The sequence below is a fragment of the Dermacentor silvarum genome, chromosome 8 (genome assembly GCF_013339745.2).
Source record: "Dermacentor silvarum isolate Dsil-2018 chromosome 8, BIME_Dsil_1.4, whole genome shotgun sequence".
Lineage (NCBI taxonomy): Eukaryota > Metazoa > Arthropoda > Arachnida > Ixodida > Ixodidae > Dermacentor > Dermacentor silvarum.
This window is the reverse complement of record NC_051161.1, coordinates 152035763-152060359: the sequence shown is the minus strand read 5'-3', so window position 1 is coordinate 152060359 and position 24597 is coordinate 152035763.

The window sequence follows — 24597 nt, the reverse complement described above, 5'->3', positions numbered from 1 at the left end:
TTCAGTTATCCAGTGCACTATCAAACGACCATAATGAGACAATTAAACAACGGCATGTCTCACATACACGTAGAGATATGCGCAGATGTGTAGCATTCGTTGAAGAAGATAATTAAGTGTGGTACCACATGGGGCATCCAGCTTTAATGGGTTGCACAGATGGTGAGACTGCCGAAAAAGTCTTCCTTGTCTGAATTAAGTTAGAAGATTTACAGGCTGCCCCAAAACGGGGCGTTCATATTGAATGACAGCCAGGAACTTGTTAAGCAGGACTTATTAACACCCGCCGTGTGTTAAGTCTCTCAGGAACTACGCCTCTGCGCAACAGCCACGACTCTCCGGCAGCACAATCATTCGGAATAACAGTCCTCACTTGCATCGGTCACTCACCTTTGAGACTGCAATAGTGCTGTACGTTATGCGTTACATTCGAACGGAAACGACTATTCGACGTCGTACAGTCTATCAATTATACTTGCATATATGTATATATGTTGGGAACGGAGGGCCTCGATTATTATTAATCATATCAGAAGGAGCCAACAAACAATGATACCAAGGACAGCAAAGGGGAAACTACTTGTACTTACTAATTCAATTAAAGAAATGATAAATTAATGGAAATGAAAAGGGATGAAAGAACAACTGTCCGCAGGTGGGGAACGATCCCAAGTATTCGCATTACGCGTGCGATGCTCTTATCATTGAGCTAACGCGGAATGAGTGAAATAACATTATTTAGGTCCACAGAAGACGCAGGGGAGACCCCGTGTCATCCGGCTAGTCCCACGTAGAGACTGCCAAGCCGAGCTTGATGGCCCGATCGCGGGCACTCCGGACGGCCAGGGTTTGGTCGTTAAGTTCGGGGCGGCCCAAAAGCGCAGCCCACCTATCCTCGCTGAAGACGGAGCCGATGGCTTCACACTTCCACAGTACATGGTTCAATGTTGCCGTTAGTCCACAGGCCGCACTGGAATAGCTTTCAGGGTATATAGCGTGAAGAACCGCAAGGTTAGGATACGCATGAGCTTGTAAATGTCGAAGGGTCACCGATCGCGCCCTGCATAAGGCAGGGTGTGGGAGGGGCAATACCCGTCTTGACAGATAGGAATGCTTGGTGATCTCATTATACGTGATCAATGGTTCCCCGCGGGGTAGGGGGACTGCGGAGGCGGCGCGGTCAGTGAGTACTCGCGGGGCCTCGTGCGCGCTCTCCTTAGAGTTAGAGGGAGAGCCCTCAGTCGACCCCAAGTGAGCGGGAAACCAAATGAGAGAATGCGGAGAGATACTTTTTAAATTTTGCAGAATGCGAAGGGCCTGAGGGGAGCCCTTACCGGTTTGGTAGGCCTTAATGGCCGTCTTAGAATCGCTGTATATTGCCTCTCTGCGACCATCGAGCACAGCCAGCGTGATTGCAACCTGTTCGGCTACTAAGGGCTTCGAAGTGCGTACTGTATAGAGCCCTGGACGGGCCGATTTTTGAGGCCCGGGCCCGGCCCGGGCCCGTTTTTACATTGGGCGGCCCACCCGAGCCCGATCAAAACGTTTATGGCGAGACCCGGGCCCGGCCCGGGCCCGGAAATAATCTACGTTACCCGCCCGGCCCGGCCCGCCAACCCTTTACCTAAAGCCCGAGCCCGGCCCGAGCCCGGCTTGAAACCGGCCCGAACCCGGCCCGAGACCAAACAATACATGTTTTTCAGAGTTGAGAAGCCCGAGAAAAACTCGCAGAAAGCCCGAGCCCGGCCCGGGCCCACGTCAAAAAACCCGAGCCCGGCCCGGGCCCGGGTCAAAAAGCACATGCCGTGCCCGAGCCCGGCCCCAACCCATGAAAAAACTGTTCTACCCGGCCCGGCCCGGCCCACGGGCCGGGCCCGGGCTTTCGGGTAAGCCCGAGCCCGTGCAGTGCTCTAGTACTGTAGCGCAGCAAGTGATCCTGGAATTACAGCGCCACCACTCAAAAACCTAGGGGCGGCTGTGGAACACATAGAGTTTTACACTATAAAACCTAGAGGGAAATGTGGCGCTGCTGCACTGTGGTATGCAAGGGAATGCCGGTATATTGTGAATTCGGATTGGCATCGTTCTTGGAGAGCCAGAACGCCTTGAAGAAGCGCCTGGCTAGCACCGTTCCGTCTGTCACAATGATTAATTTCCTGCTAAAACAGAACGTAAAAATCTGCTTTAGCTTTATTATTACACAAAAACATGTTTTGTTTAATTTTGAGCACATACTATTCGATGCACAATTCTATGAAACGTAAAAAGTATCAGCTTGCCGCTAAAGTTCGAGGGCAGACGTCAAGATTGTCGCTCGCTTTGGAACAGCTTGTCGTCTGCTCTTACTTTTCTTCGCTTGATGCTCCATTGTAGGTGAGTAAACTTTATTGAGAGATGTAATATGGGTGAATGAAAGCCGTTTATGTAGATTTTATTTTAAGAACGCGTTATTTGTGTAGCCATATCCACGTTTTAGACGAAGCCTCGTACAACACCAGCCAACACAAGCCTCGCAGACACATATCCCGTCATTCCCATGAGGGCACGGCAGCCCTTTAAGAAACTCGTATAGACGGTGGCGCCTGTTTACCCTCTAGGTGTTATAGTGAGAAACTCTATGGTGAAACATCCTTTCTGCCGCAGGCGTCACGAGCACGTGATCTTTTTGGGTGATGCCAACTGGCAATAAACCCATATATGCTACATGAAGGCATCAATGTTGCCGGATTCGAGCCTTCGTTATGTAATGAACGAGAAGAAAGGGAACCGAGGGGTCCGATTATTATTAATCATATCATACGCCAAAAAAATTACACCACGGACAACATAGGGGAAATGACTTCTACTTACAATTCAATTAAAGAAATGATAAATTAATGAAAATGAAAATGGAGGAAAAAGCAACTGTCCGCAGGTGGGGAACGATCCCACGTATTCGTATTACACGTGCGATGCTTTTACCATTGAGCAGAAGGATGTTCTACATCCGCCGCCAGGGTTTGTGAGTGGTGGCGCTGGGTAACACTACCAGGGTTATTTGTAGTTGTAAAACATAAATAACGCAGAAAGTGGACAGGAAAACAGCTCCGGGTAGCTCAATGGGGAGAGCATCGCACAAGTAATGCGAGGACGTAGGATCGTTCCCCAACTGCAGTTGTTTTTTCAGCCATTCTCGTTTCCATTAATTTATCATATCTTTAATTCAATTAGTAAGTACAAGCAGTTTCCCCTTTGTCGTCCTTGGTGTCATTGTTTGTTGGCTTTTGCTGATATAATATGAGATTATATATATATATATAAAGACGGTACTGCCTGCTATGGATAATATTTCTGCGAATGAGAGTTTTATGTGCAGTATTCACTAATAAGTGTGATTCTTACTACAAACACGTGCGCTTATTCCGGTCGGGAGTGCTCACTTTTTCAATTAGTGCATTTAGAATATTTGTTATTTTTTCCCTTTGATCTATATCATGAATATATGTGTCTATGTACCCTTTGATTTATTTACCTAGAAGCACATTGGTCATTCTTCGCGCCACGCAGTTAATAAACCTGGTTTATTTCACTGCAATATTGTTTTCTTCGATCATTGTCCGTGATCAATATCCACCAACAAGAAGCGCGCGTAAAATGACACGATATCAATAATAAAAATTTCTTACGTAGCCTTCATGTTGCAGAGATACCAGTTACTTTTAGAACACTGTAGTAAAACAGCAGTTCACCTGGGTAAAGCTGCATTTGGTACCGGCAGTCATGCGTCATGGGCGCACCAAACCAACTAAAACATAAAAAAAATGTACTTCACAGATGTTCTGCGAGAAAAACTGGGCGTCCGCCAGTGTTCGCGTAGCGAACGCGCTCTCGCTAGCAGACAACGCGCTTGACACCGACAGCAAAATTGAAGACGTCGCGTTGTATTATCTATGCCTCAAATATATATGTGTGGCAAATTGGTGTAAACATAAATTTGCAGTTGAAATAAAGCACGATTTTAAGAGCGTACTATACGCAATCGGCCTCGGCGCCCGCAGCGAAAGTGTGTTGAATATGCCGCGGAGCGTGTCTCCGCCCCAATCGAGTTCGCTCGCCCACTCGACCATTGTCTAGTACACTCTAATATCATTGCCGCGACGTCTCCGGCACAAGTCTGGTGGCGCATGCTCACTGAGCTGCGCCAGTTGCACGCGTGTCGAGGTGTAATGCAAGCAAACCAACTGGTAGCTGGCGGATACGGTAGCGGCAGTGGTAGAGCGGCATATGGTAATAGCGTGTTCATTTAATGTTACAATGGGAACCTGTCAGGTATCTGGATAACTAAAAAAATTGAGGTATGAGTGCCTAATCGTACGTAGTGTCAAGCGTTGACCAAATCAGATTTGCAACGTTCCGTCAGCAAGCTCAAGCGCTGGTAAACAGAACGATGCGTGAGAGAGTGGTTTCCTGTGATCCACATAACGATACGCCATTGTTATGGCAATAATAATTACTTGTAACGCAGAAAAGGTCATTTCTTAGTCCTGTTGTGCCATAGACACGCAGAAATATAGTTTACAAGTGCCTGCATTTCATCAGGCCGCATTACTGTTCCAGAGCGGATTAAGTTTTGCGATATACGTGGTGTCTTTTTTTAGCTGCACCTTTACCTTACGAGAAATCAAAATGGTTTTGGATGATTTCCTTCACTACGCTAATAAACGCTTTAACTACTTTGCAGCACATATTTTGATCTACGAATTGTAGCTAGTGGGTATGCAAGGCATATCGACATTCAACGAGTTTTGAGGACAAGGCTAGTTTCAAAATAATAATTTTGAAAGTGTCCAACAATATGCATTGGCGTTTCAATTTGTTTGTGCTTTAATGCATGAAACAGCGTTTTCTTAGACATTAGGTTGAAAAACAGTGCATTTTAATTGCAAGTTTGACATCGCATATCTCGAAACCGTTGACATCCTCACAATTCGTTCGAAGTCGATATGCCTTGCATAATCACTAGCTACAATTCGTAGAAAAAATATGTGCAGTAAAATAATTAATACAAAGTTAATTAGCGCAGCCACGTCAAATATTCAATTAGGGATTTTGACTTTTTGTACAAGTAATGGGACACCTCATCGAGTACTTTAGAACAAGGGTTAGAATTGTGTTGTCTGCCACATATTCCTAAAAGTTCTGCTAAAAAATAATAAAGTAAAGAAGAGCCTGTTGAATGAGAACATGCCGTATGTTCTCATTCTACTAGGTTTTTTTTTTCTTTTTTTTAACTGAACCAAATTAAAAAAAAAATCTGCTAGCGGCAGATAGAACTAGGCCAAGCGCAATGGCAGAGTCATATTACATTCCTCAAACCATTACGTTAATAAGCTGCTTTCTGTGTCACATAGAGAGAGACAGAGAGAGAGAAACATTCTTTAATAAGATGCTGGAGAAGTTAGCCTGGCTATTCGATTAACATGCTACTCCAGGTGCTTATTAACATAAACGTTTGAAGTAGGGATATGACTAGCCCATGGCGCTTTCCCATGTTTATTCCCATTTAATTGAGTATGCTATTACCGGTAAGCTGAACCAACCGCTAAGCAGTTTGAGCTTACCACTGAGACGAAGATCACAGGGGAAGGTGAAGACGTGATTGTGACCTCAGTAATGATACGTATTTTTGTGTCGTCATTAAGTGCTAGTTTGGACCGAAGGAGAGCAAAATTTTTTAATGCGCTTGTTTTTTGACGTATCTAGCTATCCTAATTGAAGCAACAAGAGTGATTAATAAGTAGTTTTTTGCTGTCTTCAGTTTTTTTACTAACATTGACTTGCATACTTTGAAACAGCTAGGATAATAAATTCTAAGTCAGTGCTGCCTCTGGCTTTTACTTTCTCTTGGTTTTGGAGTCCATGTTACAAGAAAACAAAAAGGACGCCGATCGAAAGGGTTTGATAAGAATTGGACGTACAGAAGCCTTGTTCACAACACGAACTGCTCGAAACGACGGCATCCTGCGTATGCAAGCGGGAGATTGCCATCGTTGCGATACGGCGTTTTTTTTTTTTTTTTTGGTAATCTGGATAGCAACGGCTTCGAGATATTGCCTTCAAGTCCAGTTTCCTGGGCAATGAAGATAACGTTGTCTCGTCAGTGGCATATTCAGGCTGCCACGTGCGCCGCAAGTCCATCGGAAACGACATTATTTCATCACTTCTGATTAATTTCTAATTCATCTCTTTGACATAGATTTCTTGCTTCAAGCGTTTTCCAAATCGCTGCTTTCACTGATGTAAAGCTAGTCGTGGTTTGCGCAGGGTGTTCTGCATACAATGCTTGGAGCATGTCTTCTGCATCTTCGAATCTGCCAGTTCACGCTGCAAGTAGTGGGCCGAAACGTGGGACATTGACTTCATAGGTTTTCAGAACGTTTGCGAAGATCTCGCTCACCCAGGGGACATAGGCAAGGGTGGTGCGAGCTCGAGGGCGTGAGGCCGGCGATGTGGCAGGCCTCAACGAGATTTCATGGAACGAATGAAAATTTCGGGTTATGCTCATTCGGACGTAATGTGTGCAGCTCACTGTCAGAAATCTGTAGGCAGGATTAAAGCAAACATCTTGCAGCCATCCCGGACCATTTGCTCTAATCAGGACGCTCATGGCAGTGGCGTAGCCGGGGAGGGACGTGGGGGCTGACCGGGCTCCCCCCCCCCCCCCCCCCACGAAAAAAAAAACATTGTCACCTATGAACAAAGGCGCATATCTTTCGAACGAGCGGCTGTTATGGGCATTCGCGTCGCTACGCTTGTCCGACGCCTGGGAGCTTACAAAGAACGAAGCATCGCAGTCAAGGCGATTGCGCTACTTTAGCTCCCCCACCCCCGAACAAAATATCTGGGCTACGCGCCTGTCTCAAAGTACGTTTCGAACATTTTGGGTGCGGTTACCCTGGAACTTTCATTCTTTGCGTAAAACATCGTTCTGGTTGGCCCGTGACCTCGCTTGGCCTGGCGTCCTTGAGTTGATACTGCCATTGAACATGTCCCCAATAGGAGGTCTTGGTATGTGTTCTGAAAACCTATGACGCGCAGCGCATATATTGTTACACGTTACATCATGAACTGGTACATGTGAAGGACACGCTGTAGAATTGTTTTTTGGCGCAAACTGCGACTGCGTTTACGTCAACAAAAGATGACATTTCAAAAAAAAGGCTTGAAGGAGAACTTGTATGATGTGAAAGCGAAAAATGTCACTTGCGAAGTAGTTGCGGAGAACGTGGCAGCCTTTACCCATGGTACTGGCCTTCGTGGACAAGACTATTGTCAGAGTCCTTCAATGCTTTTCTGGTCACGAAACTCCACCCGCAGTTTCATACAGGGATAGAAGCTGCCGCTAGGGTCGCCGCTGTCAGCGTGGGGGCATTCGCGTCAGCGCGCGGCTGAAAATGCTGTATCGGCAGCTGGTTCTTTATTCTTTGGTACTGGTAGGAGGCAATTGTGTATATTGCATCAAACCGATAATGTTATACTATCACTCATATTTCGCCTGACATACAATGTGGTTGTTGCATCGGCGTGTGAAGAAGTTACTTTCGCTTATCTCTGAAAGATATCAAGACTACGATGGCGCCAGTCGTGCCAACGCAGCAATATTGAATGTACGTGTCGTTGCAGCGCAGTTAAGTATCTCAAGCAGGGGAGCACGAGATTATTTATTTAAGCATAGTTTGTTTACTTGAGCTTGTGATAATGTATAAGCCTAAACAACTCGCAAATTTAAGCTTCGCAGCGAGACTTGAGGCAGCGCCGATCGCGCTAGGTTTGCAATCAGACCGTCTACGCCGCGGGAGTTCGCAGCTGCTGCATAGAAAAGCTCTAGCTATCGCGCGTTTGCAGCTTATAAAAGCTAACTTCACTCTGGTGCAGCCTATCACACAGAGCTTCGGCAACATCTCAAGGCGATCGGGGCGAAATGCGAAAACACTGTACTTAGGTATAGGTGCACGTTAAAGAACCCCAGGTGGTCCAAATTATTCCGGAGACCCCCACTATGGCGTGCCTCATAATGAAGTCGTGGTTCAGGCACGTAAAACCAAATTTTTTTTACGTTTCGAAGCGGGAACGACGAAGCTTTCTCAAGGTAACACGTCTGTGTGTCGCGCGACTACACGCTAATCTCTAGGATCCAGCGTAGCTAGAATTCTTAGTTTGCAGCTACCATCTGCTCATTTCCAACGTGTAGCGGACAAGTTAATGTTACGCAGGCATTGCACGAGCGAAAGTTAGTCTCACTTCCCATTACGCAGCTGCGCAAGGGCACCCGTGCAGCTCCAATTTTCGCGTTGGTTGCGCTTTCACAAATGCCCCACCTTCTGTGACGGGTCCCACCGCACGGCATGATACAACAAATTGCGTAATGGAGACTGTACAAAATGGACGTTTTGGTCACAGATCCTGCGAGGTAGTTCAGTATGCACTATTTGGAAGACAGCATCTAATTCAAACGAAGCCGTGTTTCCATGTCACTAATCCAAGAAAAGCTTTAGGAGAACATAGGAGAACTACCAGACCAGCACATGAAAGCAGACCACTGCAAAAAATATTGGAAGCTTTATTGCAGTACAATTAAAAAATACAAAAATGAACATGGTTGACATATTAATGAATGAAAAAAAGGAATGCATTTCTTTACAATTATGTATCAAATACAGAAAACAGCAGTGAAAAGAAAACTGCAGCTTCTTTCTATGGCGGTATGGCTGAAGCCGTTGAGGAAGAAATTCAGCACATCACTTTCTTGTCTCCACCGGCTGGGCATGTTGCGCGCTTACTTGCCCGTGCAAGTTTGTTCTTCTCCCTCGTGAAGAAGTGCAGACGGCACCTCAGGAAAAAATGCACTTCTGCGGTGGTGCTTACATAATGGGAGCCACAACCTACAGCAGCTGCTGAAGTCTGGTTATCGAGCAGTACTCTCTCTACAATGTTCATGTACACGTCCGCACAAGCCACTCAATTAACTGTGAGTTCTTCAACGTAGCTCTCCACAATCTCCAAGCAGTCCAGGATGCATTCTTTGGGAGAGAGCACTTGGCTGGAAGCAGAGGCACCCTGAATGTTGTCTGGTGGCTCCAATAAAACGTCGTCGAAGAGGACTGCCAGGGTATCAACCTGAAACAAATTTCACATTGTCATGCTTCAGTATTTTTTTGAGAACACAAGAGCATGTATACACTGGAGGGGTGCATGGTTAACACGTTAAATGTCTGAGCGAATTGGTTGTTTATGACTAATATCTTGAAAGCAAAATACTGGACAAACGAGAACACATGGAAAGCAATGTGTTTGCCGCCTCCTTGCTCTCTTTTGTCCAGAAATGGTAAAAGAAGATGGTGTTCTACCTGACTATTAGAAGGCTTTTCCTTTTGGAAGAGGCCCTGAACCTTCAGGAGAAGTTGAGGCCCATCACCATCAACAGAAGCACGTTTGGGTGGTCGCACCAAGTTTTTAACCGACAGCATACGATGAATAGGAAGTGTTGGACGGTAGGCTGCCCTCCATCGCCAGCAACGTGCCTCACTATCCCAAAGAATCGCTGAAAAATGAAACCAATTATAGTAAACACCTTACTTAGCTTGAAATGTAAATATGTTTACCTCTAAGGGATCTTGTCCAAAGTTTCCTACGAGCACGTAGCGGAAACCAGAGCTCAGGAGGCTCTCGACCAGTGCTACTGTGCTGCGCAGCGTTACTCTAAGGGCTGCACACGTTGGCTTGCTCAGGAAACACGCTCGCCTCTGCACAGGCAACGAATCAATATACCTCTGCCAATCGTCCAGCCAAGCTATATTCTCCTTCAGTATCTGAAATTCAGTATTTGCAGCTTCAGTAAAAAGACTGATAATTATACAGCAATATCAGGTACTTACAGTGATGTGTTCGGCCTCATTGTATTTTACATGCTCTGGCCTGCGAGAATTAAGGCTATCAAACAGCTTGTTCATGCGTCGTGTGAAGTCTGACGTTGCTGTTGAGTGATGAAGGTTCTTGCATGCCTCTTGCTTGCTATAGAACTTCATGGCTACAGCAGTGCTTTCACTAAACAACTGTAAAATGCACAGCATAATTTTTAGGTCACAATGCTTCTCTGGTTTCAGTGACAAAAACAAACAAAGGTTGTGGGAATCTGTTTTGTTTACGACATTAACATTAGCTCTGATGATTTCTTACCTGAACAGCAAGCCGCACACTCATTTTTTGAAATGCATTAGGGAAAATGTGCGCTTTAGTCAGCTTCGGCACTGCGCGAAGCCCAGCCTGCTCCTCTTCATACTCTAGTAGGGCAGAGTAGTGGCAGTGAAAAACCTCTTGGCTTTGGGGTAGCTGTAACAAAAACAAAAAGAAATTTCATAACAAAAAATAATTAATCTACAGCACAAGCAGTGCAGATGCGGAGCACTTTAATGCTTACCAGAAACTTCCCAACCTTCAGTAAATTGTTCCGAATGTACTTGAATACATGTGGAGGGCCTATCACCACGTAAACAAGTCTTGATGGAGCACACGGGTGTTGAAACGTGTTCTTGGTATTGTTTATGTCGCCGCTGATACCTGAAGAGAAAAATGCTTGTTAGCCCAATTATTTCATTATACAACACAAAATTGCAAGTATAATACTTATAGATTTACCCAATGACCTGAGAGCTGACTGATTTGATGTAGAATTGTCACATGTGACGGCATCCACGACAACACCAGCATTCGAGAGGTGCACAATGCACTGAAGCAGCAATTTTGCCACTATTGAGCCCGGTGTAGCACCAGATGCACAGAAACTGCCCACTGTCTGGGACCAGCCACCAAGAAAGGGCCGGAACAAAAACACGAGCACATGGTCGCCATCCTTTTCACGGTCAGCTGGTCTCGTGTGCTCAGAAAAATCCACCTTCCCCAAAAGGGACATGTCAGATTCTCTGACGTGAACACTCTTCCGCACACTCATTTCGTCAAACATCAGTGCACCTGCAAAAAATGTTTTGTTTAGTTACGCTGCTTATTCGAGAACAGAACAATTGTAAGTTGATTCCATATGGTGTCTAACCTCGGCGTTCCCTTTCAGGAACTCCTTGCAGTTTTTCTCGCAAGACACCAAATAAGCTTGCATCAAAACCAAAATCGGCCTTGAGGCTTTTCAGGTAGCCATACAGAGTGCGAGGGGTGGGAAGAGTAAGAAAGCTGTTTTCTTGTAGGAAAGTGTAAACAGCTGTTGACTTCACCTTAAGAAGTAATCAATCATACAGCCACTCCTTTTTGTACCTAGGGAAGAAACAGAGCATGCGTTTTGCATTCATAAGCATGCTGATAAATGTGCAAGTACAATGCGATTCACGTCAAATGACTAGCTTCGCCACGAAATATATAGTGGATGTGGAACAATGTGCTCCATCACTCATGCATCCACACCGAGCTTTAAAAATATAAGTATAAAATAAAAAACAAAAAGGATTGCTGACTGCACCTGGCCTAAAAAATGCCCCCAATGCAAGTACTAATCAGTAGTTTTTCACTCCCCATCATCGTAAATGTGCGCGCACAGTGCAGATATACTGAGGCAACTAATGACATTAGGGACCAAATGCACCTGCCATGGCAAGCTGCATGCACCCACCACACGATATGCCATAGAAACCAACAACCAAAGAATTACATTCAAAGCAGTGCTAACATCACAAGAAACCACTAAAGGGTTTGCCTCTCCTATAGTCGAATACTACTGAGCATCCTACACCATAGAAAAGTTACTGATTTCTTTTACGTTTATCAGAATGCTGGGATGCGTGCAAACACAATGCAAAATGAAAATGCAATGCCCACATAAATGCAAAGCAATTACCACAATTCATATAAACTTATGCGTGATGACATGCAAATGATACCTAATTACAACTTGCTTTAAATAAGCATGAACATTCTTCAGAGAGTTGAGACAGCAAAGTATTGCGAGAAGACGGGGAATATTGCTCGAAAGGAATATGCCCATTCCAGATAGCATCCCAAGCTGACTAGGCAAATGCGCTAGACGACAATTTTTTTTTCTTTTTTATGAGCTTTGGCCACGTATGAGTTAGTAATGAGTATTCAAGGACGCAGAACGCAACTCATTGATTAATACAGCATTTGCCCATGTCTCAGTAGCTTACCTCACCGCTGTTGCAGACTTCGCGTTTGCTTTCATCAGGCACTGATCAAATATAAGCTTTTCGCGAGCAGATAGCTTCAGAATTTCCTGATCCAACCTTTTTTGTCTGCTTGCTACGGTGGTCATCTTCGCGAGCTTCATCTGGCACCGGCGGAGTCGCTGAGTCGCGCTCCGAAGCTGGCCCTTGACTGCCTGCAACTCCGAAAAGGAGCGGACGACCTCTTCTGTTTGGCAGGCTGTATCCACTGTCGCATCTGCGGAACAATGCAAAACTCAATTTTAGTACACGAGTAGCCTGGCCATGCCAAGCTGTTTAGCTTACCTTTATTGCCAGCCACGGTTCTATCGGATGTTTCCGTCCTTGAGCAGGGTAGAATTTCTTCTCCTGTAGCGTCGTGCGACGACAAACGACGCCTTTTTGCTGCTGGCTTAATGCTCGTTGACCGGGATCGCGGCTTCGGCTTGCTCAAATACACCGGCAGCCCTTCGAACAGTCTAGGAATGGCGCCGGGCCGCAACTTGACCTTCTCGCGTTGCAACGACACCGCGTCTCCTTTCACTACGAACTCGTCGCTTCGAACGACGTCCGTGGCGTCAAAACGTTTTTCGCACATTCGGACGTGTTGAGAGTCAAATGTAAATCCGCCAGCTTCCTGTCGCGGTATTGCACGTTTCCACTTCTCCCGCTCATCGGCGTCACTTGGTTAACAAAACAACGATACCTTTTCGCTCGTACCTCTGTAACCGGAGCGACAACCCGGTACACAGCAAGTTTTAGGCATCGTCGCTCACGTGTACCATCCCTGAGTTCTCGTACACAATGCTCAAAGCCGTCAGATCTGCAAATTATGCGAAATGAGGAAAACTGACCGCCGATGCTGCCGGATTCCTTGGGCGCCCAGCTCTTCTGACACAGCGCGCACCTCTCGTCTAGCCCCCACCGGGCTCCCAGCGCCGCCGTGCGGCAGCTCCGGCAACATAGCAAGCTCTCCCATAGCGTTACGGCGGAGTTTCGTGACCATAAAAGCATTGAAGGACTCTGCTATTGTTATCGCCAAGAAGGAATCCGTATTTCACGGTAGCATCTCGGGTGCTTGATACCCAGACTACAGGTAAGGCCGCATCGCAGCGATTGCATTATTGCGTCTGCATACGGGCGATGCCTAGGTCAGATTTTTAGCAGTTACTGTTTGCAAAGAAACCTTCAGCACAAATGAGTGGGAACTCTGATCAGTCCTATGCAAAAAAATTTGTTTATAGCGATGGTGAAGGGGGAGCCAAAGATTGCGTCATTATACTTATTACTGCCCCCGCAGGGGCGTCTGCGTGAACAGGCGTTTGGTGTATTGTGACACCACGTACCCGAGCACACGAGGGTTGGACCTCCCGCGTGTAACCGTGCGTGGCTTAGCCGTGTCCGGGGAAAAAGGGATCCTGGGGGCTGAGCTGATGCCGAGTGTTTGGACTTTTAAGGCCCCTCGGCGGAGGCAACACACCCCCTTTGGCCTCGGCTTCACGTAGACGGCACCCCCGGACTGACCCACCCGGGGGAAATCGGTAGTTGCCTTTTCCTGTCTCTCTCTCCCACCAACTTCGTCTTTCTCTCTCACTTTAAATGTTTCCTGTCTACATTTCTTTTTACTTCCGACCTTCTTGGCAGCGAGGGTTAACCTTGTATGGTAGAACCAACCTTGGCTGTACATATTTGGTATAACGGAAACGTACAGTTGGTGTCCGCAGGACTTGATTTCTATAAGACCTGTGGCGTCCCCTTGTTGAGCTTCACGGTGGGTGGCTGGCGTTACTGCTTAAAACTGCAAATTTTAATGGATAGATCCTTTTCTAAACTCTCTTATTGCCCTCAGAAATGAGGGCGCACCGAAGAAATATTTAAATTTTTTGGCCGTAACACCGACAACTTCCCCCGCTATCAAATAATTCATTGTGAGAAACCAGGAAAGACAACGAGAATGATCTCGCGTTTCCTCGTTTCCAAATGTCTAACTCAGACAATTAGCCCAGGCTATCAGGCATCCAGACTAGCAAGTGGCGACCTTCTTGTGGAACTTCAAAACAAAAAGCAACATGAAAAACTTTGTAACCTAGTGTCCCTCGGGGGCATGCTCGTTTTAGTGACCCTACACCGCACCATGAACACCATCCATGGTGTGATTTCCGATGATGATCTCATGGAGCTGACCGAGATTGAACTTCTGGAAGAATGGAAAGAACAAAATGTAATCAACGTAAAACGAATCAGAATGAGGCGTGATGGTAAAGAAATTGACACTAAGCACCTAATACTCACATTCGGTTCCAGTGTGCTGCCAGAAACCATCGAGGCAGGTTACATTAAAATCTGAGTAAGGCCGTACATCCCCAATCCTCTGCGTTGCTTCAAATGCCAAAGATTTGGCCACACTTCACAGAACTGCCGAGGCCGTCAGACTTGTGCGAAATGCAGTGCGAACGAACATATCTCTGAATGATGTGAAAACTCTATCCACTGTGTGAACGGTGATGGGGAGCACGCCGCACACTCGCAGTCGTGCCCTACCTGGAAAAGAGAAATAGTATCAATCAAAGTAAAAGAGAGAGAGAAACGTGGTGGGAAAGGCAGGGAGGTTAACCGGAAAACATTCTGGTTTGCTACCCTGCACTGGGGGAAGGGGAAGGGGAAATGAAAGGCGGAAAGAATAGGGAAGAGAAAAAGCAGTCACAAAAAAAATCAAGGAATTAAAAAAAAAGAAAAAAAAAGAAAAGGAGGAGGTTCGAAACGTCTGTGAGAACTATAGTCTGTCAGATAGTCCACTCGATCGCAAAAACTTCAAGAGTGCCTTGACTGACTTGTTGTGTGACGACAGTATAGGCCGGCGTTCCAGGACTGTCTGCTCCGAAAGCGGCTGGTCGTCAAGACGTGCCAGCGCGGTCGCGAGTGACTGCCTATGTGCGCTGTATTGGGGACAGTGACAAAGTACGTGCTCGATTGTTTCCTCGTCGCCGCAGTGATCACACGCAGCACTATCCTCCCATCCGATGCGGAAAGCAAACGACTTTGTAAATGCGACACCAAGCCACAATCTGCAAAGTACTGTTGTTTCGTGTCGGGATAGTCCAGGTGGAGGTCGAAGTCGAAGACAGGGGTCCAGTCGATGCAGACGTGTGTGTTGCAAACTAGGTGTGTTCCACAACGATTGTGTGGCATCGTCTGCAAGCACTCGAAGTTTCGCTGCTGCATCTGTTCGTGACAGCGGGATTGGTTCCTGTGCGCCGTCTTCGTGAGCAGATCGAGCAGCTTCATCAGCATATTCGTTGCCCATTACGCCACAGTGGCTAGGGAGCCACTGAAAGGTGACGTCGTGTCCTTGCTCGACGAGGCAATGAAGGAGCTCTCGGATTTCTAGGACTAGTTGTTCGTAGGGTCCACGGTGTAAGGCGGAAAGCAAGCAATGTAGCGCTGCCTTGGAGTCACTGAAAACACTCCATTTGTTAGGTGGTTCCTCACGAATTATGCGAAGTGCGCTACGAAGAGCAGCAAGCTCCGCGGCTGTCGATGTCGTCTGGTGTGATGTCTTGTGGTGTTTGATCAATCAAAGTAAAGGAGAATATATCATTCAAGGAGAGAGAGAGAGAGAGCAAGCGAGAGAGGAAAGGCAGGGAGGTTAACCAGAAGTCCGTTTCCGGTTTGCTACCCTACACTGGGGTGGGGGATAAAGGGGTTGGAGAGAGTGCAAAGAGAGAGAGAGAGAGCGAAAAAAAACTGAGAAAAAAAAACACAGGCATTGGTAACAAAGGAGGCGTTCCAGTCACAGACGTTCACACAGGCCAGTGGACTTCAGGAAGCGCAGGAGCGCTTGCACGGCCTTCTGATGCGATGTTGAGTCGCGTCGATGTTGCAGAATTGTTTCTTCCGATAACGGCTGGTCATACAACTGGTTCAGCACGACGGAGAGCGATTGTCTCTGCACACTGTATTGTGGGCACTGACAAAGAACATGACGAATCGTTTCCGCGTCTCCACAATTGTCACACGCTGCACTGTCGGCCATCCCTATGCGGAACGCGTAGGCATTGGTGAACGCGACGCCCAACCATAGCCTACACAGAAGGGTCGCATCTCTTCGGGGAAGTCTTGTTGGAAGTCTAAGGCTTAAGGTTGGATCATTCAAGGAGGCACGTAGGCGGGTATCATACCTGCCCAAGAACACCTTTGCCGATGTGGCGCGTCAGGGGGCAGCGACACAACGGTTTCCTGAAGCTGTCCAGCCCACACGCAGTGAGCTGCCAGCGACGCCATCTGCCCCTCGGCGGATGCAGCTAGCACTGCTCCGCCATCTCATAACAAGGGGTCATCGACCTCCGGGCTGGTGGCCTCAGGGATCTCCTTCACCGAGTCGAGGCCCGCACGTAAAACAAACCGCTCGCAAGAGCGCGTGTCCAGCGCCCTGCTAGAGGCCATGGACACAACAACCGGCCATACGGCGCCACCAGCGCCTAAGGAGCGACGAGAATCTCGCGATCGCTCCAAAAAAGAAAAAGCCCGTATCACAGGGCCCGACAAGGTCTCTGTAAGTTAAGTTAGTCTCTTTTAAACACACAGCACAAAAAACACTTTCAACATGAATACACAAATAACACAATGGAACGTCAGAGGACACCTACACAACCTCGATGACGTCAAAGAAATCCTACACAGGCTTAATCTGAAGGCGCTGTGTTTTCAGGAGGCACACCTTAATCAACACATTGCAACGTTCTCCGGCAATACGCCATTTTTCGCAAAGACGGCGATGATACTTTCGTATCATCCGGCGGTGTTGCTATCGTAGTTGACAGAGGTGTTGCCTGTCGAGAACTGAAACTTCGTGCGCCTCTAGAGGCAGTTGCTGTCCGAGAGGTGTTGTTTGACAGGCTAGCCACTATGAGCTCTATATACATCCCTCCTAATTATCAACTTAATAAAACTAAATTTCAAAACTACATAGATGAACTTCCGGCACCATACATGATTGTCGGAGATTTAAACGCACAAAACACATTGTGGGGAGACTCTCGCTGCGGTGCGAGAGGTCGTCTAATTGAAAACTTTCTCTTTTCTTCAGTAGCATGTTTACTTAATAAGAAAGAGCCAACGTACTACAGCGTTGCGCATAATACATACTGCTCCATAGATTTAAGTATCGTGTCGAGTAAACTAATTCCCTACCTGGAGTGGTCTGTTCTCAGGAACCCTTTTTGGAGCGACCACTTCCCAACCATGTTAAACCTGACAAAACAAGATGTATGTTTCCCACACATTCCCCGATAGAAGGTTGACTCGGCTAACTGGGAACGTTTTTATGAACAAATTTAACGTATTTGAGCACGGATGATATTGCCTCTTTAAATATAGATCATGCTGTAGCGTATATAACGGGCTTTATAACTGAGAATGCCACAACATGCATCCGTCAAACTAACGGACTGGCTAATGAACGTCGTATCGCGTGGTAGAATGAAGAATGCATGGAAGCACAGAAAAATCAAAACAAAGCTTGGGGACAACTTCGCGACTCTCCAACCGCACTGAACTTAAGGCATCCCTCGCTTGCTGCGATAACTCGGCGCCAGGCGGTGATCGTGTCATGTATAAAATGATTAAGCACCTACATCCTGAAACTCTGAAAACACTCCTGTATCTTTTCAATGTCATGTGGGCGGATGAATATATCTCGTCCTGATGGAAGGAAGCTATAGTCATTCCCGTGCTTAAACAAGGCAAAGACCCATCCCTAGCCAGCAGCTACAGGCTAATAGCGCTAACATGCTGCATGTGCAAACTATTCGAAAAAATGATAAACAGGCGCTTATTCTGTTTCCTTGAAAATAACAAACTACTAGACCCCTTGCAATGTGGTTTCAGGGAAGGTATGTCCACAACGGAACACCTTGTTCGTATTGAGTCTTATATTAGAGATGCTTTTATACATAAGCAGTTCTGCCTCTCAGTGTTTCTCGACCTAGAAAAAGCTTACGACACGACATGGCGCTACGGCATTCTCCGAGATCTTCGGCGATGGGTGTCCGTGCCAAATGTTAAACACAATCGAAAGTTACCTATCTAATCGCACATTCCGCGTCAGAGTGGGTAACGCTTTGTATAAGTCATTCACATAAGAGACTGGAGTGCCACAGGGAGGCGTGCTCAGTTGCACACTATTTATTGTAAAAATGAATTCCCTGCACACAGTCATTCCACGCACAATGTTTTATTCCGTTTATGTCGACGATGTGAAAATAGCCTTCAAGGCATGCAATATTGCCATCTGCGAACGACCAGTGCAGCTTGTAATAAACAAATTGTCCAAATGGGCAGATGAAAATGGTTTTAAAGTAAATGCCCAGAGGAACACTTGCGCACGCTTTACTAACTAGAGAGGCGTAACGCCAGTCCCAAGTATTGGGATCAAAGGAGATGCGCTGTCTGTGGGCAGCGAGCACAACTTTTGGGAATCATTTCAGATTCTAAACTCTCATTTATTCCTCATCTTAAGCATCTGAGGGCAAACTGCCGGAAGACAATGAACCTTTTAAAGCTTCTGTCGCGTATGACTTGGGGTAGTGATCGAAAGTGTTTGTTTAACTTGTATAAAAGTCTTGTCCTCTCAGGCCTTCATTACTGGTCTATAATTTATAATTCTAGAACTCCAAGTGCATTGAAAATACTAGACCCCTTTCACCACTTAGGTATCCGTCTCGCAATTGGTGCTTTCAGGACAAGTCCAATCCAGAGCCTCTACGTAGAGTCGAGTCAGTGGTCACTTCATATCCAGCGGTCATACAGAAGTTTTACATATTTTCTGAAAGTACAAGCAAATATTGAACATCCTTCTTATTTAACAATAAACGATGTGACCGCTGCTACACTCTTCCATAACCGACCTGCAGCGAGAAAGCCGTTCTCATTGCGTGTAAGAAACCTTAGTGAGAAAATTGGTGTTCCAATTCTTGAACAGTCCCCTATGGATCCAGTGAAACTGTTACCTCCGTGGCAGCGGCATCTCATAGATTGTGGCACATCATTTATAGAAGTCACGAAACACGCGCCAGAGCCACGCATTAAAATACATTTCCTAGAACTCCAATCTAAATACTTGTGTACAGAGTTTTACACAGACGCTTCCAAGTCACATGCCGGGGTATCTTATGCAGCCATGGGTCCATCCTTTTCGGAATCAGGTGTACTGCACCCGGAGATCTTTACGGCTGAGGCCTATGCACTGTTATCGGCCATGAAGTATATAATGAAATCAAAACTTCAAAAGACTATCATATTTACAGACTCCCAAAGTGTCGTGAAAGCATTGAAGTCGCTCTGTAAATATAAACACCCTGTACTTAATGAGCTCTATACCATTCTGTGTAAAGCGTATATATCTAACCAGTGTGACCAGGTCCGATGAGGCGGCGTAGCCAAAAGCTAGAGAAGTTGTAGCCCCATTATAGCCAAACAGCAAAAAGTGCAAAATATTTCGTAGCCAAATATAGCCATTTTTATTTGCAAGTTTATTTGTGCATACATTTTCAAATTCGACTACGGCAATCCTTTTTTGCACAACCCGTCGTAACAAAATGTCCTTGCGACCGTGACGGTCGGCCCTCGACATCAGCAACAACGACATCATGCTTTCACAGAACACTTTTTGGTTGTGCCCAGAAGCTCTCAAGTTCCTGCGAATTGCTGTAGAGGGCGAAATCAGTCCTTTTATTTTATGACAGATAGTACTAAGTTATTATTTTTAGTTATTTACAGTAATATTAACTACGAACTCTGCTTTTTAGCTGTCGTGAACACAAAAGAATCGTCAGCGTCATCGATCTCTCGCGTTATCTCACCCTACGGCGTAGAAGTTCAGCTGTTCAGCGATCTACGACGGCGACGTGCTCACGGCTTTTCTTTTGGATGAGCTAAAACAAGTCTATGATATCTCGCGTTATTTGCCTCATCGTCCTATCTTCTTTTCTCATTTTTTTGTTTTTGTTTTTCAATTACCTTGGCCCGGATTAGCTGGGACACACGCTACCTATATAGTGTCAATTACATCAACCTGGCCGCCGTCTTAGGTCTCTAGCATGCCAAGAACATGTGTTAAGAAAAGAGACAGGCAACAGATGCCACTCACTATCTGAATCGGTGTAAGCTGAGCTTTAAAAGACTGTTGCGCAAACCGGCACACTAGTGTAAGAAGCGCGCTGTCGTTCTTGGCGACGAGCACGTCCCGAACTAACTCGCTCGAAATGGAAAAAGCCGCAACGGGGCACAAAGAGCATTGGTAAACAACAAATTGGTAACAGTGCTAATGCTGTGAAAACCGATTACTGTCAAAAAGCAGACCATGCTGATGGCTAATAAAGCTTTAGAATAGGGGCCCCTAATGTTTGGGGCCCCAATGAGCTTTGCGGATGTTAGCGTTGGGGCATGCAGGAATAAAGAGTTTTGGAATAGGCGTTTTGCGTTTGCGGATAGCGTGTTCCGTTTGCAGCGTCACTATGGCGTCAAGGAGAAGCTGTTATATATATTAAGATAAACTATACCATTTTATGATAAGAAAAGTAATTTAGACGTTCGTGTTTTCGTCTTTAATTACAATTTAGAACTTACTCTATCAGCATCATGCAGTTTCTTGCGCTTAGTTTTGGGTAACCAATTTTACGCACCTTCACCCAGCCAAGTCAATCCGTGATAGGCCTACGAACCATGAAATCGGCAATTGAATTCTGAATCAGCGGCCTATAATGAATCGATCTCCATTACACATGTTAGTTGAGAGAAAGCGATAACCGCAATCACTTCTACTAGCTTACGAACTTCACGCATTACTACGAATCGAGCCCAGTTTTGTGCTAGGTTAGAGCCGTCGCTTCGATGGGCGCCGCCATGTTTGCTGACGAAAGCTTTTCGATGAAACCTAAATACAGTTTCCATCTTGCGCATGCGCAGTGGCTTCGACTCTATTTCATTGGGACCCCAATACGTTTGAGGCCCTTATTCTAAAACTCTAATATTAAATTGCTGGGGTTTTACGTGCCAAAACCACGGTATGATTGGGAGGAATGACGCAGTGGGGGACTCCGGATTAATTTTGGCCACCTCGGGTTCTTTATCATACACCTAAGTACACGAGTGTTCCTGCATTTCGCCTTGAACGAAATGCGGCCACCGTGGACGGGAATCAAACCCGCGTCCTCGAGGCAGCAGCACGACACCTCACAAGCTAAGCTAACACGGTGGGTGAAGTTCATGTGACGTGGTGCACTGATGTCATCTTGGCAAACATGTTTCGATATTAGCAGAATGAGTATCTGCATCCATGACGTAACAGGCAAACCATCTAGAAGTAAAAACACCACAACCCACCTTTGGCTCGGGGTCTTGCTCCCATTCTTTTTTATACGTTCTCGCGTACTTGGCCTACTTCCGCATGTTTGGATTCTCCTCTCTGAGGAGGATCCGGTCTTACATCCAACCTACGGAAATGAATGTAGGATCTAAGCACGAAGAAAAATTCATCTAGTAGGAAAAGGAAAATGGCAGTAAAGCTTCCCGCCAGAAACGTGGAGTAGGTCGAAAGCTGTGCCCGGCGCGATACTTCGTCCGGAAGACATGACCATGAACACACTTGAGAGTTACATTAACCCGTGCTTCCCTTCTTTCATGTCGGCGCCACGATCGCCCGACGGCCCCGACCCTATGTTATTGCTCTCCCTTCCTGAGCATATCCATGTTAGTACAGTGTACCGTAAAAAACACACTACTCCCATGTTCACCCCGATGCCCAGGGATCGGGTGCCGAACGGTCAAACATTTTGTAAGTTTAAGTGCATCAAAGATCAACGCCACCAGCTCAGACAATGGCGCAGAGAGGGAAGGAAAGGCGGGGGGGGGGGGGCATTTCGCGCACGCACACACGCACAGCCACGCGGCCGGCTCAGCCAGCTAAAACAAAGCCTTCGAGATTTGCTTCTACCCGATCAGAGCCACCTCTAGAGCGTAGATTAGGGCGCCACTTATAGCCCAAACACAGCCAAGTCGCAGGTTTTCAGTATCCCAAATATAGCCACATAGCCAACTCGTCCAAGTCGACGCCAAAACGTTTTTCCCGTAGCCCAATTTGGCTATTTATAGCCAAACCTGGCATGCGATTATATGCTGGGTGGCGGGCCATAGAGGCATTGAGGGTAATGTTCGAGTAGACCAAATGGCCACATCAGTTACATCTCAGGCGTTACATCTCCCTACAGCTGCTGTTCCTGCAACAGATTTGAAGCCTTTCCGGCGAAAGAAACTGCGAAGCCACTGCAACGCTTGTGGGATGCGGAAAGAAATAATGAGCTTCACTTGTTAAAACAACAGTTGGGTTTCTGGCCCCCGTAACGAAAACACGAAGAACTGATGTCCTGTTCTGTCGTCTAAGAATAGGACATACATATGGCCAGGGGCGGATCCAGGTTTTTTCTGAGGGGGGGGGGGGGGGGGTCAGCTTCTGTCAATGATGATGATGATGATGATAGTAGCCTTTATCATTTACCGAAATTCACCGTTTCTGCTCACGATAAACCCGCGTTTTATACGGCTAGAGCAACACCTGTAGCCCGCCGTGGTGGCTCAGTCAGTTCAGGCATTGCGCTGCTGAGCACGAGATCGCGCGATCGCATACCGGCCGCGGCGGCCGCATTTCAATGTAGGCGAAATGCAAAAGCGCCCGTGTGCTTGCGTTGTAGTGCACGTTAAAGAACCCCAGGTGGTCAAAGTTAATCCGAAGTCTTCCACTACGGCGTGTCTCATAATCAGAACTGGTTTTGGCACGTAAAACCCCTGAAAGAGGAAGAAGCCCTATAGCGAAGCCAGGTATCGGTTTCTCCGAGCTTATAGGAAAAGGACGTTACCCAATACAGCCATGTGCTTGGCGGCTGTGCCTGATAATGCAGGTTGTTCAAAACTAAGTTTTGTGGTTTTCTTAAAATTAGGCACTGGGAGGCACGCGAAGACCAGCTGTGCAAATAAGTTATGTGGCCAGGGGCACAAAGTGAGATGATAATTATCGCTGTGAGCAGCCCAATTAACTAAAATTGAACAATTATTTTTGTCGACTGCAGTAAGTGGGTATGTTTGTATTGAAAACTTAGAGGCAGTCGTGTTTCTACACAGTATCAGTCGGTATTAAGAATTATTCTAACGTGTTCGTGCTTCGAGATATCCGACTCCAAATTTCAATTGCACTGCGCAGAGTTTTCGACTCGACGCGAGAGCGGTTTATGCTTTGCGTTGCTGTGGAAGGGAGGCATTTTGAACATTTTTAGGGCATTGACATCTTGATGGGTGAAGTGTTGTCATGAGATTTGTGCATGACAACACTAAAGTTAAAGCGGCAGTATGAAATATTCGTTAGCATAGCTAAAAAGGTTTCTGCTGTTGATGGTGCAGTTGTTGCTTTTGATTTCAATAAAACTTACAATACTTGGAAATCAGCAGTCCCTTTATTTGCGTAGCCCAAACAAGGACCATGCCCGGTCGTCTAGTCACCATTACGCACGCGTACTGCCCTCCAGCTTCTCCGCTCGCGCCATTATTTCGGCATGGCAATTGCCGCCATCTTTACAGGCTGCGCGGTCGCATGTTACGACAGCGGTTGCGGGTTCTTCGATTGTTTTTTTTTTTTTCATTTCACCAGCCGTGAGGGGAATGGGGGCAGTTATTATCTTTGGCAATGCCTCCGCCGCGTTGTCAGACTAAACGCTGCACCCAACAGCCGCGTCACATCAGGGAGGAGCTTTGCGCTGATCCTCACTCTCTTGCATGCGTAATCATGCGAACGACAATTAAAATTTGGAGTTGGATATATCGGAGCATAGACATGCTAGAAGAATTCTTCCAAGTGAAACTGTGCAGAAACACGACTGCCTCTAACTTTTGAATACAAACATACACACTTACTGCAGTCAATGAAAATGTAATTATTCAATTTTAGTTAATTCGGTTGCTGACAGCGATAATTATCTCACTTTGTGTCCCCCTGGCCACACAAATTAACTTATTTGCGCAGGTGGTCTTCACGTGCCTCCCAGTGCCTAATTTTAAGAAAACCATAAAGCTTAATTTTGAACACCCGGTATATCAGCCTGTATTGTTTCTTAAAATAAAATTTGGGATGGTCTGTCGCAGGTTCGTTATAAATGCGTAAGCACGGGTCCGTCTTTGGAGTTCTGTTGGGACACCTTGATTTCCTTAAGAAGATTCTTCGTGTTCGGCTGAGACACCTTCGTTTCAACGCGGCAACCACTACGCTGGTTGTTTAGGATATGCGAATCACCGCGTATGAAGACTCACGACGCCACCTACAAGAAGAACTATGTGGCGTAGTAGCCGTGAGCGC